Source organism: Pristis pectinata, chromosome 5 (assembly GCF_009764475.1).
Source record: "Pristis pectinata isolate sPriPec2 chromosome 5, sPriPec2.1.pri, whole genome shotgun sequence".
Taxonomy (NCBI): domain Eukaryota; kingdom Metazoa; phylum Chordata; class Chondrichthyes; order Rhinopristiformes; family Pristidae; genus Pristis; species Pristis pectinata.
The window spans coordinates 54910257-54926841 of record NC_067409.1 but is presented as its reverse complement, the minus strand read 5'-3'; the positions used below and the strand labels follow the sequence as shown (position 1 = coordinate 54926841).

General features: G+C 39.9%; 1 long non-coding RNA gene across 1 annotated transcript in view; it reads right to left on the bottom strand.

The window, feature by feature from the left end:
* Nucleotides 1-5748: 5748 nt before the first annotated feature.
* Nucleotides 5749-16585, bottom strand: part of LOC127571058 (uncharacterized) — a 60269-nt gene continuing 49432 nt past the window's right edge. Inside the window, exon 4 of the long non-coding RNA XR_007956438.1 lies at nucleotides 5749-5781. This is a non-coding gene — a long non-coding RNA (uncharacterized LOC127571058). The remainder of the gene's footprint in view (nucleotides 5782-16585) is intronic.

Here is a 16585-nt window from a genome sequence, read left to right as displayed (position 1 = left end):
CTTTGGACACAGAGAAAATTCTTATTAATTAATTGGGAACTCACTTGCTGTTGTCAGCAAGAACAAGTTATATCTATGAAGTGCAAGTTGAAAATAACATTAGTGGACAAGTTTTCATGGTAGACTATATACCAGATTGTTGCTGCTGGAACCTGGGCTCTAATACAACCAGGTATATGGATCCTATTTTTGTTGGCTAAAAGGATCAAACGAGAAGTCATGCTTTGAAATCCCAAATTGATGAACTGTAGCCATAAACAAAAGAATGGGCCGTATTGTGCAGCCTGACAGCTGACAGTTCCGAAGAGAACAGTGATTATCAGTTGCTCATGCTGAGGGATCTGAGACCTCCTTGAATGGGCTACCAAATGCATATATCCAAGAAATCATGCAGGTCAGAAGCTGGCACATCTGACTGGGCCAACCATCACTAAATGCACATTGATCCCAGTGGTAGAGCCTGAAAATTCCCTGTAAAGAGTGGCAAGAGATTATCTGGATGTACTTTATACTCTTTTTGAATGAGGTTGAAAGCTCTGTGGAAAAAAGTAATTGCACAAATACAAGAAATTCCTTGCCATCAATGCCAGATGATCAAAGTTTCTTTCAATCTTCACTTATTCTTAATGACTTTAATTATATGTTAGTGCTTTAATGTGGTTTTCATTATTTTTTGGTCATTTATATCTATCAGAATATTTTTAAATGTCTCTGACTATCTCTGATTAAAAAAAAAAGCCTTTGAAGTTGGCCCTCAGCATCGAGAAGTTGGAGGTGTAGATTTAGGGGTGGGGGAGGTGCACTTGCTCTACTACGATCCAGCTCAATAAGATTCAACCACAGTTTACAGCAACTCATTAATCTGATTCAGAGAGGTGTGGGAAATGAACAAACAAAGTTTTTCTGGTCCAATTGGCACATTACTGGAACTCTTGTTTTTGGGCTGGACAATCTTGACAAAGAAAAAATAAATCATAAATTGAAAGTAATGCAAGAACACTAAAAAGTAGGAGCAGGAGTAGGCCATTCAGCCTGTCATGTTTGCTCTACCCTTTAATAAGATCATGGCTAAACTTTTACCTCAAAGTCGTTTTCCTGCACTGATCCTATATCTCTTGATTGCACCAGTATCAAAAATAACTCAGTTGATGTCTGGTTCACTTGCTTTCCTGTAGCTGTTGTTTTCCATGTAGTATCAAGGACAATTCCTCCCCTCCATCACCTGCAACTTCTCCACCTACCATTGCCATTAAAACACCAGCAGAATCAGCTAGCAATTTTAGTACTGTTATGAGTTTACCAACAGTTAAATTAAAAAAAACTTAATAATAAAAAATCAATATTTGCTCATGGATCAAGAGGAAGCAGTCTCTTTTCTGCCAGATTAATGAATTCTCCACTGACACCCATTATTCTAACCTGCAGTATTTGGGATCAACCTACTCTAATATGTTACAAATGCATAAACATTCATACCAATTTATACTCTGTCATTCACATTTCTCAGCTTCAGTATTCCTTTGTAATTATGGTTGAAATTATGCCTTGAAAATAATGACCATCTTAAAGACTTTGCCCACAAATGTTACTGTGAAATGCTTACATATCAAGCTTGAGCTAAGTAACTACTGGTTATAATTATTTTGTTCCACTGGATTAATTTAGAATAGATTGACTTGTTAACAATATTACTTTTTTTTTATGTTAATCGTCTGTCCCAAGTGACTAAAATGTAATTTTTATTTCTTTGTAAGTTGTCATTTTTGTATTTTTCAAGTCATTTAACGCAGCTTGCAGTACCAATGTAAAACAAAGTACTACGGACACTGGGAATTTGAAATATCAGAACATGCAGCCTGACTTCCTGACGTACATAATTTGCTGTTTTTGTTTCTGATTTTCATCATTTGTGGTATTTATTTTCCATTTTCTTTCCCATGGAACCTTCCTATGTAACTGCAGGAGGTGCAACACTGGCCCTTTTACCTCCTCCCAACCTACCATTCTGGGCCCCGACTCTAAGTGAAACAGCATTTTACCTCCTCTAATTTAATGTACTTATGTACTTGTGTGCTCCTAATATGGACTCTTCTGTGCTGTGTTTTTGCAGACAGCTCCATTAAGTCTGCTCGGTTACCCAGAGCTTTCTGTTGCTTGTTACCATAATTCTTTATCCCTTTCCCAGTCTGAAAGCCCTGTCTTTGACCTCCTGCACTATTCCAATGATGCTAAAAGTAAGCTTAATGAAGAGAACATCATCTTCAGATTTGACACATCAAAATCTTCCAAACTCAACATTAAATATAAAAACAAAATAACATCTGCAAATGCTGGGAACTACAAGTAAAAACAGAAAATATTGAAAACACTCAGCAGATCAGGCAGCAGTTGTGGAAAGAGAAACCGAGTGGACATTTCAGGTTGATTATTTTTCATTCATCTGAAACATTAACTCTGCTTCCCTCTCTGTAGTTGTTGACTGACCTGCTGAGCATTGTCATCATTTTCTGCAATTTTACATAGAATTCAGCAATTTCAAATAACCAGCCATTCCAGTCTGGTATCCCATATTCCTGTAAGTCAGTTCACTTTCTCTCTCCTGTTATTTTAGATTCTGTTCGTCACCTTCTAGATACACCTATTCCAGACACACGTTTTGTTATAAAGCAGTTTTTAACCACCCTCCTTCAGTTAGCAACACCTCCACTTGTACCATACAGTCTCTCCTGGTCACCAGCCGATCAAAGACCTTGCTTTTTGTTCTCTCAACCCTTCTCTTTCTCTGCAACTGAAAATCATTTATTATCTCCAGGTTTTCCCAATATTAATTAAAGCCTTTAATGTTAAGTCTCCACAGATGCTACCTTTCTGGTTTATTCTGATTCAATCCACCTACCAATTGTCAATAAAATTGATATTATGGTTGCTGGGAATTAATTAAAAAATTCAAATAGGTGGCAAGTGAAGTCAGGGCATCAGCACATCCTCAGTCTACCATCATGATCGAGCCAGGGTTCTAGACTTCTAGACACTCCAGCGAAGGGAAACATCCTTTGTGCCTCTACCCTGTTGACACCTCTAAGAAGTTTGTACATTTCAATGATTCTAAATCCCAGAGAATAGTGGCTTGGCCTCATGAACCTCTCTTCATATGACCCACCTATGATTTTAGAAACCAATCTGGTGAACCTCCACTGTACTCCCATCTATAGGTAATAAGATCACAATTATACATAAGCTTACTAAACGACAAAAGACATGCAGTAGACACAGCAATCTCAAAAGTAATGGACCAGATCTAGGCTTGTACAGTGGTGGGCAATTAAACAGCTAATAGGAGGAAGAGTCTTCAAAAGCATACCCATCCTCAAAGATGGCAGGGTGCAGCATGTAAGGGTTAAAGACAAGTCTAAAGCATTTGCAATAATGTTCAGCCAGAAATGCCAAGTGGATAATTCAGCTTGCTTTTCTCTTGAAATCCCCTTCGTTACAGAAGCCAGTCAATCAAATTCACACCATGTGACATTGAAAGGTGGCTGAGAGCACTGGATTGGAGCAGACAACAATCTGTCTGACCCACACTCCAGAACTAGCTGTGTCTCTAGCCAAGCTGTTTCAATGCAGTTACAACACAGGCATCTACCTGATAATGTGGAAACTTTTCCAGATATATCCTGTTCACACAAACCAGGACAAATGCAATCCAGCGAATGAGCACCCAATCAGACTGCTACCCTCAAACATCAGCAAAGTGATGGAAGCTGTTATTGCCTGTGCTACCAAGTGGCTTATTCACCGATGCCCAGATTACATTTTTATCAGGTTTTGGCTCCAAGTCTCATCAAAAACATAAACCAAAGAGCTGAATTCTAGAGATGAGGTGAGAATGACTGTCCTTGACATCAAAGCAGCATTTGACCAAGTGTGGCATCAAGGAACCCTGGTGTAACTCAGTTCAATGGGCATCAGGGGGGAAACAGTCCAATAGGTGCAGCTATACATTCCACAAAGGGAGGTGGTTGTGATTGTTGAAGGTCAACCATTCCAGCCCCAGGATATCATCCCAGGAGTTCCTCAGGCCAGTGTCCTGGGCCCAACTTCTTTCATTCCATTATAAGGCTGTGGGCGGGATGTCTGCTGACTGCACAATATCCGGATCTATTTACAATTCCTCAAAAACTGAAGCAGTCCATGCTTATGTACAGCAAGACCTGGAAAACACATGCATGGGCTGATAAATGGCAAGCAATATTGATGCCACAAAAGTGCCAGGCGTGATCATACCCAGTAAGAGAATCAAATTACCTCCACCTGACGTTAAATGGTGTTATCATCTGATGCATTTTAGGAGGTCCAAAAGGGTAGAATAGATACCATATATGAGAGGGTCCTAGGGATAATTTGAGGAACTGAAGGACGTTGACATACAAGTCCACAGATTACAAAAGATGGAACAAAAGTAGGTAAGGTGGTGAAGAAGACAAACGGGATGTTGGCCTTTGTGAGTTGGGGCATAGAATACAAGGACATGGACGTCATGGTTCAACTTGGTTCAACCACAACTGCGGTGTCGTGTGCAGTTCTGGTCAACACGCCATGGTGTGAATGCACCAGAGAGAGTGCAGAGTAGATTCACCAGGATGTTGTCTGGGATGGAACACTTTAATTATGAGGAGAGATTGTATGGGCTGGGTTTGTTTTTCATGGATCAGAGGAAACTAAAGGGGGGCACCTGACAGAGATATACAAAATTTTGATAAGGTGGATTATGAGAAACTTTTCCCCATAATGGAGACATCTAAAACCAGAGGGCATAGATTTAAGGTAAGGAGCAAGAGGGTTAGAGAGGATCTGAGGAAAAGTTTTTTTTTCATCCAGAGAGTGGTTGCAAGTTGGAACACACTGCCTGAGAAGGTGGTGGAAGTAGATACCCTCATAATATTTTATAAGTTTGTGGAGGAGCACTTGAATTGCCAAGACATAGAAGGCTATGGGTAAAAAGCGGGTAAATGGGATTAATACAGATGGGTACTTGGTAGTCACCATGGACGTGGTGGGCTGAAGGGCCTATTTCTGTACTGTTTAACTCCAGGACTCTATGACATTGACGAATGCCCCACCACCCATATGTATGGTCATCCCTGACCCAGAAACTCAACTGGACCAACCTCATAAATACTGTGGCCACAAGAGCAGGTTAGAAGCTGGTTATCTTGCAGCAAGAAATTCACCTCCTGACATCTCAAAGCCTTTCCACCATCTACACAGCACAAGTCATGATTGTGATGGAATATTCTCCAGTTGCCTGGTTGAGTGCAGATCCAAAAACGGTCAAGAAGCTTGACATTATTCAGGACAAAGCAGCCAACTTGATTGGCACCCCTTCCACCATCCTAATCTTTCTTCCAACACCAGCACATTGCAGTTACTCATCTAGGCTAGTCCGACAGCACACTCCAAACCCACAACCTCTATGACAAAGAAAGACAAGGGCTTCCTTGCAGGTTGCACACCATCTTGACTTGGAAATATATTGCCGGTTCTTTATAGTCACTGGGTCTAAATCCTGGAACTCCCTATCCAGCAGAACTGAGGCAGTACTTTTACCAGTGGTTCAAGAAGGCAGCTCATCACCACCTTCTCAAGGGAATCAAGGACGGCCAAAAATGCTGACCTTGCCAGTGGTGTCCACATCCTGAAAAATATGAATAAAAAGAATCAGCAACCTCCTTAAACTATGAGCAGTCCAGAGTGAAAAATGTCCATTACATTGTAATTTTCCTAGAGAGAGAGAAAGAAAAAATGGGGAAAAAAGAAAAAAAAGGAAAGAGTTCCATTTCTGTAATAGCTTTCACTTTCTCAGATTATCCCAAAGCACTTTACAGACAATTAAGTACTTGCTTTATATTATTAATCACCTTTATAACACAGGAAATGTGACAACCAATTTATAAACAGCAAATTCCCACAACAATGTGATAATTGTCAGATAATCAATTTTTACGATATTGATTGAAAGATAAATAGTATGCAAAATTGTAAATAACTGACCTAACATTTTTTCAATATACCATTTTGTGGTTCTTTATATTCACCTGTGGCAGGGCCTTGGATATGCATCTAACTTGAAAACTAAGACCTCTGATAGCACAACCTTTCCTCAGTGCTACAACTAGTGTGCAGCTTGATTTTTGTATTTAAGTCTCTGGAGTGAGTGATGACCAACTAACTCAGAGCCATTAGCTGTGGCACAGCTGCGTAAAGCAAAAGCAAATATATCATGAAGAACAGAAATGAAACTGCCAGAGAAACATCACCATCTTTCAGTGGATTTAAGAGAATATTTATTCATGTGTTAAAGAACCTCTGTCATCTATTGGAGGCACACAGCCCAATTTTAGAAAAGCAAAGTCCTGACAATGGACTTGAAATGATCCAGAATGAAATGTAAAAATTGTGACTTAGCACCATAAGAATGAGCAGAAGGAATCTGCAGAAAAATAAATTGAAATCTAAATGACCACCATCAAAATTGTGATGCACAATTTACCAGATCTGCTGAAATCTTGGAGAAACTTCAAGACTAAGAAAATGAATTTAAGATGATGACAAAATCAATTATTAGATGGAAAATGTGCACTGATCAATACAGAAAAACACAAGTAGAAATCGTCAATGTCTGTAAATCCATAACAGAGCAGCTGCAGAAATATGAATCACTAACCTTCAGTTTGGAGGAACAAGTCACCTGAAATCTCAGTTTGACCCAGGAGTTCATTTTTTAAGATTTTTTAAAGATTTCTTTATTAGTCACATGTACATTGAAACACACAGTGAAATATATCTTTGTGTAGTGTTCTGAGGGCAGCCGGCAAGTGTCGCCACACTTCCGGCACCAACATAGCATGCCCACAACTTCCTAATCTGTACATCTTTGGAACGTGGGAGGAAATCGGAACGCCCGGAGGAAACCCATGCAGACACGGGCAGAACGTACAAACTCCCTACAGACAGTGGCCGGAATTGAACCTGGGTCGCCTGCGCTGTAATAACGTTACGCTAACCACTACACTACCATGCCTGCCCCATTTTACAGATACAGGAAATATAAAGAAGAAGCAGCAATGTCATTGTTCAAATAGCAATGCCAAATGGAACAGCAAAAACCAGTGAACAAATAACCACTGTATTTGGAGGCCAAGAAAAGTTATAAGCTATCGAAAAAAAAGTTTGCTTAAAAACAAAATTAAAGAATGAAAGAATAAAGGCAGAATCAAAATTCACATGGCAGAGCAACAAAGTAAAGGCCATGAGGTAAAACTTGATATGTGTGCTGCACAGAATAAAGAGATGGATGAGCAGTTATTAATATTGGTAACAGAGGCAGGTCAATTGACTACTAACTCAGAAAATATTAAACTTGCATTTGAGTATGAGCCAAATGAGAAGGAGGAGAGAGTAAAGGTTCCATGGGCCAGCTGGAAAAATCCTAATACAGGAAACTAAAACTGCTTAGAGCAGGATTTTTATAATATCTAAAATAAGGTTTCACATGAACTTACTTGAATTAATAAGTACTGAACTGCAACTAAAATAAACAGCAATTTGAACAAGATCAAACTGGAACTTTGATCTGGGCTGAGTGTTTACAGAAGCACTGTAAACGAAAAGAAAGAAAAAGGTAACAGAAAACTCAAAATTTTCTGAGATCTAAGATGCAAAAATAGGGAAAAGAAGTATAACGCTTGGTTTACAGACATGGAAAACCAACAATTTAATTCATGCTTGGATAAAAAGATTCTGCTCAGATGAACAAACCCAATTTTGAAAGAACAAAGTAGTAGGTCATACACTTTGTATGATGAAAGAGAGAATATAGGTAAAAAAATAATTGATTTTATGCATGGTTAATAATGATTAATGTAAGGAAAAAAAAATTTATTCTGCTTCTCTCTGTACCTGAGTCACATTTCTACCTAACATGATTTAATTCATCAGATAAATAAAAAGTGCAAACTACTGGAGAAACAGCTGACATTTCAGGTCAGCAGTCTTTTTGAGTTCTCTCTACTGCTGCTGGCAAGGTGGCTCTAGCATTTCCTGCCTTTATTTCAGATTTACAGATCTATAATACTTTGCATTTATTGAAGTTGCCATCTGTTTTTTGTTGACAGAGATTTTGTCCTAGGGCAGGAGCCAAAAATCTCAGTGCTGGACTCGGGAACATACCGTGATTAATCATCTGTCTTTAGTTTCTCTGTTGGACTTCCAGCCCTCTTAAATGGCCAGCTGCCAATCAGCAGAACAATTAGGGTTGTTTATCTAATCCATGCAAGTGAGGTCCATTCATTTGGATGAAGAAAGTTTCTTGATGCCATGATGAGGATAGTTTGGTCCACCTCCACCACCTGCCCAATTTATGATGCATACAAAAATTGCCTTCAGTACCTAGTTTATATCTGTAAACTGCAGGACCTTTCCTGGCTGGGCTGCACTGGATTCACAAGAGACCCATGTTGCTGGTGTTTGAAGACCTCATTAAGAGTGTTAATTAGGATGGGACATCCCTGCCCAGCATGTTACTGAATTGCACTCATATTGAATGAAAGCTTCTTTAAACAGGCATATTTACAAACTCACTCACGCCCTTATGCTGTATTTAGCTAATTTTGCGTGTGAGTACGTTTTTGTTGCATTTATCTATTTGCACCATATTTTTGTATGTATGCATTGCTTAAGTACACTTTTCATCCTGTACAACTGGAGGCAGATTGGCTCTGAAGTCAAAGAGAAAATGGATGTCCACAACCTCTGAAGTAAGTTTCAGAACAAGTCTGCTCTACTGTGCTGACCCAATCTGCTCTTACGGCAACATATTAAATCAGCTCAATCAAAGATCGCCAATGAAAACTTGTCACTGACTCACATCAGAGAATGTTAAGACAAGTGACCAAAAGTTTAGTCTAAGAGGTTTTAAGAGCTGAACTAAAAGAGGAGAGAGAGGAAGAGATAGTGTGAGGTTAGGGAAGGAAATGCTGAAGCCTGGGGTTTAGTCATTTGGCAGCATGTCTCCCTGTGGTTCAATAATGAAAATCAGGATCTGCAAGGGGCCAGAGTTGGAAGACACCAGAGGAATTGGAAGATCATAGAGACTTCTGAGGAACTGGAAGATTATAGAGACCTCAGAGGAACTGGAGGACTGGTAGAAGTTGCAAAGATGTGAAGGATTGTCACCTCTGAGAAATTTGGAAGTATTTTAAAATGCTGGACTAAGACCAAATGTAGGTCAGTAGTCAGGGGGATGATGGCTGAATAGAACAATGTAAGACTTTCCCATATTTTAAGAAGCCAGATCTTTAGTCCTCACCAAGATACTTGGCTACATTCAAGAAGATGTATTTTAAATGCTTAAATTCACCTCTAGAACCATAATGGAAGTTTATAATCAGCTGCAATCCAATTAGGAAACTTTGTCCTGACTTAGACCAGCATTACCCCTGTACTGAAAATCACAATTGCCCTGAGATTTTTTTTACTGATTTTTCCTTTCAAGTTACCCAAAGTGACAACTTTGTCAGACTATTCAGTCTACAGAGGACCACTGTGCACATGAGGCCATTGATAACTTGTTTACTAGAGCCACTTATTTTGTCAAAGGAAATCTAGCGAGAATGGAAGTGGTTACATTCCAACCCCTGGAAAACATCTGTCCATTAGGCTACTTCCATTAGTGCAGTATCTCTAATGAAGAGGAAGTAATTGCACTGAGTATTGTGGCCACGTCATTGGTTGGAGGCCAGATGTCCTTGAAGCTACTGTACTGCATTTACTCCAAATTAATTGGTATGTGTCCCTGGAATATCTTGATTAGATGGATAGCTCCTAGGGGAGCAAGGTACCATATGGCTCATAATGCCAGTCTGGAATTCACAGATCACAGCAGACAGAAAATACAATGAAGCACGTACAGCTATAAAGATAAAATCAGAACACAGCATAGACTTTCCAAAGCAGTGACAGCATTGATAAGGGCACCTAAGTTTCAGTGGTTAACAGTATGCTACATAATTATACCCTCATGCAGACATCATGAATCTCTCTACAGAAATCTACTTCAATACAAATAAACCCTGCATAAGATCAGAGTTCCCTCCCACATATTTGTGACTCCACTGCTGCAATGCCAATGTTTATTTTAATCCCAGTGTTTCATCTTTTGCATCTGTCTGTTCCCTTGCTGTTTTTACACAGTTGGGATTTGGAAGTCAAGTGACTGGGCAATTGATACCACCAAGTGTTTGCCAAGTTTTAATTGGCAACTCCTTCTTTCTCATAAGTTATCCCTGGAACAGTTGAGGCACTTCTGATGCTGTCCCAAACATCTTGGGCCTGACCTTTTTCTGCATCTTTGTTCATCATTTGGGATGCTTCAACAGACTAAACATGAAGAGGTACCAAGACACCTCTCTCATCTGGACCTATTCATGCTGTTGCACCTCTGCTTGTGAGTACCCTCTCAGTATCCTATAATCTATGGTGAAGTCAAGGTAGTTCAAGGATCAAAATGCAATTGACACATCTGAACTGCCAAAGTTCAGCAGACAGATTTAATGAGATGCCAGCCTGGGTGACCTTCACTTTCATTTTACAAAACAGCAGCAACAATCTCTAAAAAATGTACAAACTCATTCTGTGAAAGTAGGCAGCAGATATCTCAGGCATTTCAGGAAAAGTGTCAATATTGCAATGCACGTAAGGATCCCAGCAGCAGCAAGGGGGACTCTACAGCTTGTTAATCCATGATCTCTGTGGTTGAATGGAGATTCAGGTTCATTGAAGCTATAGATTAGATATTTAATTGATCACAATGGCAATGCAGATGCATCCTAACTGGAAGGTTACATAATGGAGATAATTCAATGAAATTCAGTTTCTGGGAAGAAGTTAACTCTGTTGAGAGTGAACGTTGGGAATCCGGGTATGAATACACATGGCACTTCAGAGTGGTTGAATGTTAGTAGCATTTAGTCATTTTAATTTTTGGACGATGGTGCAAAATGAGCCCTCCAAAATAGCTTCCCATTACATACCCCACCTGATTAAATTGGAGAGGTACATAATACATTTGAAAAAAACTCATTCCTAAGTCAAACAAATAGCTTTTAAATTTTCTGCAATTTTCGAAGTAACAATACCACGGTCATTTGATGCAGTAACACCTTTTAATTTTCTTCTAGTTTGCTCCTCATTATCATTAATTACAAAGATCTGTAGGTAACATTGGCACAACCAGCATGAAAACACCCCAAAGCCTATTACAAATTCTAATCTCCACCCTGCAGGGCAGAACCCCACCAACAATGGGTTCCAGCTCAATTCAGATAGTTGCTGCCAAATTAATTAGACGCCTAAATCCAGGTCAGTAAAGATCCAAATCAATTCAATGGTTCTTACAGAAGTGCATTTCCCAGTAGCTGATTCATTCAGCAGTCCTGATGATATCAAAGATCTATATGGCTTATGTTATCCTATCCTCGTGGGTATTGTAGTCTATCTGACAGTGTGGGAACATGAAATAATTATCTTGCAATTCAAGACTTTTAGTATACACCATCAAAAGTAGAATTAAACAGAAGCTCAATGTTTTCCTTACCAAAGGAATGAGCATTACTGTTGAGCTTTCCTGAACCTTCTCATCAAACTCAAGAACAATTACCTTAAAAACAGTGTAGGCATTGAAAAGCATGTTACTTGCCTGTAATTTTAATGAGGATAGATACGAAATCTTTTTATAGGGAGGAGCAAGATTAACATGAGAGCTAAGAGAAAATTAGGGTGAAATTAAAACCTTGATGGCTAAATTAAATCTCCACAAAAAATGATGCAGTGATTATAATGCAATATTAACATATACTTGTTCAATGTAATGCTGAAGGTAAGACGACTTCATGCTGCTTCCTCATTATGCAGACTGCAGTGTCCAGCCAGCATCATGCACCATGTTATTCACTGGCTGGATGTTTCAACAGGGTTCCAATACCTTGAGCGGGAAGTACTAGTTAAAACTAACATGCACTATTTAAGGGAAGTCTGCATCCCTTAAAGGGAGTGTACAATGTGTGCGCTGTGGCTAGAACAGGTCATGATAGGCCTTCTGGACTTCACTCTAACTTGAGAAAGCTGCATGGGAGAAATGTTTCACATGTTTTCAGATGATGCACAGGAAGCTTTTGCTGGTGTTGATGGGGGGCGGGGCGCGGGAAATGAGGGAAAACAGAGGAAGATAAACGTTCTGAATCCAGATTAGGCTAGAAGTCTCTCCTGACACTCAGTCAAAGCGCTTTGAGAGCAGGTGGCCCTGAATAGATCTGGAGGTCTCCAAGAATCTGAATGCTATGCCAGAAGAATTTAACATTTAACTGATGCTGCATGGGTGAAGTCAGTGAACAGGTCCTCAAATGACCTACCACACCTTTTATCTCAGGCAATGATCAATTCACGACACCACCATCACTCAGCTGCCAACAATCTCCATCAATCATACCTAACATTGACATGCTCCATTCTACTCTCACACACCTAGCACTGAAGCAATCGTAACAGAAGCACTGAAGCATACCTCGCAAACTGAGCACAGTGCCAGCTATTCAGCCATGACAGCCACATTACCCAGACATGTGATGTGTCTGCAAGTGTGCATAACACACACAGACCCACTTGTGTTCTTTTGTAAGCCAAAGTGATGCACAGTCAGATGGTACAATAATTGTTGGAGGGATAAAGGTATGTCTGCACGTCGTAACTCTCTTGAAGGAACAGTACTCACCATCATTGGGATGTCCATTTCTGAAGCTGTGACTTCGTGAAGCTGAGACTATGAATGTGAACCTTGTAGTTGATCCTGCTTCCCAGATCTCACCTTCCACTCAACCCACAATCTCTCTACATGGTGAAGATGGCGTAAGGATGGAGCACTTAGCCTGTTGCCCTCAACAAGTTCCCTCAGCAAAAGGGTCAAAAACCAGAGATTTAAGGTAATTGTTAGAAGGACTGGAAGGGAGATGAGGAAAAAAAAGGTTCACCAACAGTATGGCAGGAGTCTGGAACTCTGTCTGAAAAGCTGGTAAAGGCAAAAACTCTTACCACAAGTAAGCAAAAATACTTTTGGAGCTATGAACTGCAATGGACCTTGTGCTGGTAGATGAGTTTAGGCTGGGTCAGTTTATTTGATTGGCACAAACTCTGAATTTGCTCCTCTTGTGTTTGTAATTTTCTCTAATTCTATGATTTCTAAAACTTTGCACAGAGTTTGGATCACATCCTTTCCAGCATGGAAGTCACACTTGTTCATGCACATGTTGATCGAACCATGATGTAGTATTTCATGGCTGGTATCAGCTTCCAATGCAGCTCAAGCAGAAGCCACCTAATGTCAGAGGGTTGCAGTGAAAGCTTAGGCTGCTGGCACACAAACTCAGGATGCTGCCAATGTGCATGTGGCTCAAGTAACAATCCCAAGGAGACTCGCATTTTAATGTCAATGCTAGTTCCACAGTATCTCTCAGGAGCAGCTTAATCCTAGTTCTTCTGATATCATTCATTCTTACATGGGCCATTACAATTGGATTCTCCTTCCACAAGCTCCCTACTCAGCTCTGAGGACATATTCTTAACCCTGATACCAAAGTAACACAACCTTTGGGACTGCCTGTCCAGACTGCCCCTGGCTATATTTCCCTTTTACTACTGACAGTTCTTTTCTCTCCTGCCATTTAAGTAATCTTTGTCCCATAATCTCACAATTAGATGACCCATCCTCCCTAGAACCTTTGCTCACAGTTGTACAAGCAGCAAGGGCCTCACACCTGTTAGGCACGGTCAGAGGCTGAGTCTTCTGTACTACTATACACTGGGTTTCCATTACTGCTGGCTCGCTGTCACATCCTTCTGGCCCTGTCCAGTGCCAATTGTCTAACTTAAAAGGGTGACCTCGGTAAGCTGCCCTTCCTTTCCCTAATGTAGCTCAGAACCTCTGAGTCAAAGCTCCTGAAGAAACAAATATCTTCTGCAGCAACGATACGTTCTATTTCTTTTTGTTTAATATCAAATAGTTGAAATTTCTTACTTATATCTATATTTCAGTCAACAGTAAGTTATTAAAAAAATACAGAGACATAAGAGATTCCACAGATGCTGGAATGTGGAGCAACACACACAAATTGCTGAAGGAACTCAACATGTCAGGCAGCATCTATGGAGAGAAATAAACAGTCGATGTTTTGGCTTGAGACCCTTCATCTGGATGTCGGGACATCCATCAGGAAGGGTCTTGACCTGACATGTTGACTGTTTATTTCCCTCCATAGATGCTGCCTGACCTGCTGAGTTCCTCCTGTATTTTGTGTGTGTTGCATGAAAAAAATACTTCAACTTGCACTACGTGCAAGACAACCTTTTAAGTACCACTGCCTGAAACTAACGCACCACTGTATATTGGAGGCACAAAATGGGAGCCATGATCAGCCATGACCATATTGAATGGAGGGGCAGCAATGAGGAGTGATGTGACCTACCCTTGCTCCTATTTCTCTCTTCCTCCTGTACACAGATTTCCCACATTGAGCAATTTTCCACTCTTGTTTTGCTTCATTTATGTCCTCTCCATGTGAGCATGAAAATATATTGCTATTCTTTCATTGTATTCAATTGTGGAACTCCCTACCCAACTGTATTGAGGAAGGACCTTCACCAGCAGGGGTGCAGTGGTTCAAGAAGGCAGGTCAGCAGCATCTTCTCAAGGGCAATAAGGGATAAGCAATAGATAAGATAAAATAAGATTTCTTTATGAGCTACATGTACATTGAAACACACAGTGAAATTTATTTTTTGAGGAGAGTGTTCTGGGGGCAGCCCACAAGTGTCGCCACACTTCCGGTGCCAACATAGCATGACCACAACTCCCTAACCCGTGCGTCTTTGGAATGTGGGAGGAAACCGGAGCACCCGGAGGAAACCCACGCAGACATGGGGAGAACGTACAAGCTCCTTACAGACAGCAGCCAGAATTGAATCCAGGTCGCTGGCACTGTAATAGCGTTGTGTTAACCGCTACACTACTGTTGCTGCCTAAATTATATTCACATCCCAAAAACTGAATAAATAAGTCATAATGCCTTTGCTATAGGGAAGTCCAGAATCCTTATAAAGGCATGTGCTCTCTTGTCTGTCATTCACTAGCATGAGAGAATTACATTTATTTGACTTTAAATGCAGAATGCCAGGAACTTCCTTTTAGCACAGGTGTTTGTCACACTGTGAAATATTCCAAATATCTCCTTCTCCAGCCTGAAAGGAGCAAGATGAATAAAGTTCAATGACAAAGTCACTTTGAGTAACATTGATAATGATATCTTCATTCTAATCTGATGTTACAGTTACATCTGCACTGAGGCGTCAAATTTCTTGCATGCTCTGGATGCATAGATTTCTCAATCATTGTGAGATTCAGACAAGAGAATTACTTCTTGGACACCCTGAGTAGATATGGCCTCCTCTTGAGAGCCCTTCTCCCTCTCCTGCTTCTAGTAACCTGCCGGTCATTCTCACAGTTGATCCATATCATAAAGGGAATGTCTTTCATTACATCCATGCTTGAAACTGGAAGTCAGCAAGAGGTACTTCAGTGCCTTGCACACTACTCCATTTAGATTTGTACAACCAGAAAGCACTTGTGGAATTCTCTCCAACAGAAGAAGAAATAAAAATAACCAGCGACTAACTTGTAACTTGCAAGAAGTTAACCTGTAAAAAGTCTTCCCAAAAATGTACAAAGCAAAGTTCAAATTCTCCCAACTAACTTTTTAAAAAAGAAGCCATTTAACTAAGATTATTACTCTGTATCTGTACAAGAACATGTCTCTCCAACTTCAGAGGCAAATGAATAACAATCGAACTGTGATACAATAAAATGGAATTCAATACCACATTACCAAACATAAAGTAATAAGAAATACCTGTAATAACAATAAATATTTTCAATATATGAACTTGTCCTGAGCTATTTCACAATTACTTTCTACTTTCATCAATCTTTTTATATTAGAATTATTCATTCCAATCTTGACTACCCTCTGCAGTGAAAATATCTTGAAAGAGCTGCCTCAAAAACATCAACCATTGCTGGAATCATTCATCAAATTTTAAAATTTATATTTAGCTCTAAATCTAATGGCCCCGGAATAATAAGACTTGTCATTTATCCTCTTGTTGCAGATAAGTATGTCACTTGCTCTATTTTAAATGGATGGTGGAACATTTCTCATTAAAATACGAATCATTTGTCAGCACCTTCTCACCAAAAATTTTCCAATGTTTTCGTGATTACTCTAAAGAGAAATCTGCTGCCCTGCACCAGAACTGTGTTGCCTGGTTGCTGACAGGCATGAAACTGGGCATGCAAGGTGACATCCCTGATCCACTGCTTGTCAAATCTTTTGACGGGTGATTTTAAGGTCACACACGAGGCAGTACATCAGAAATAAATGAAGCATTCAGTAAAATCAGGTCACTCAGAGAATTTTATAAC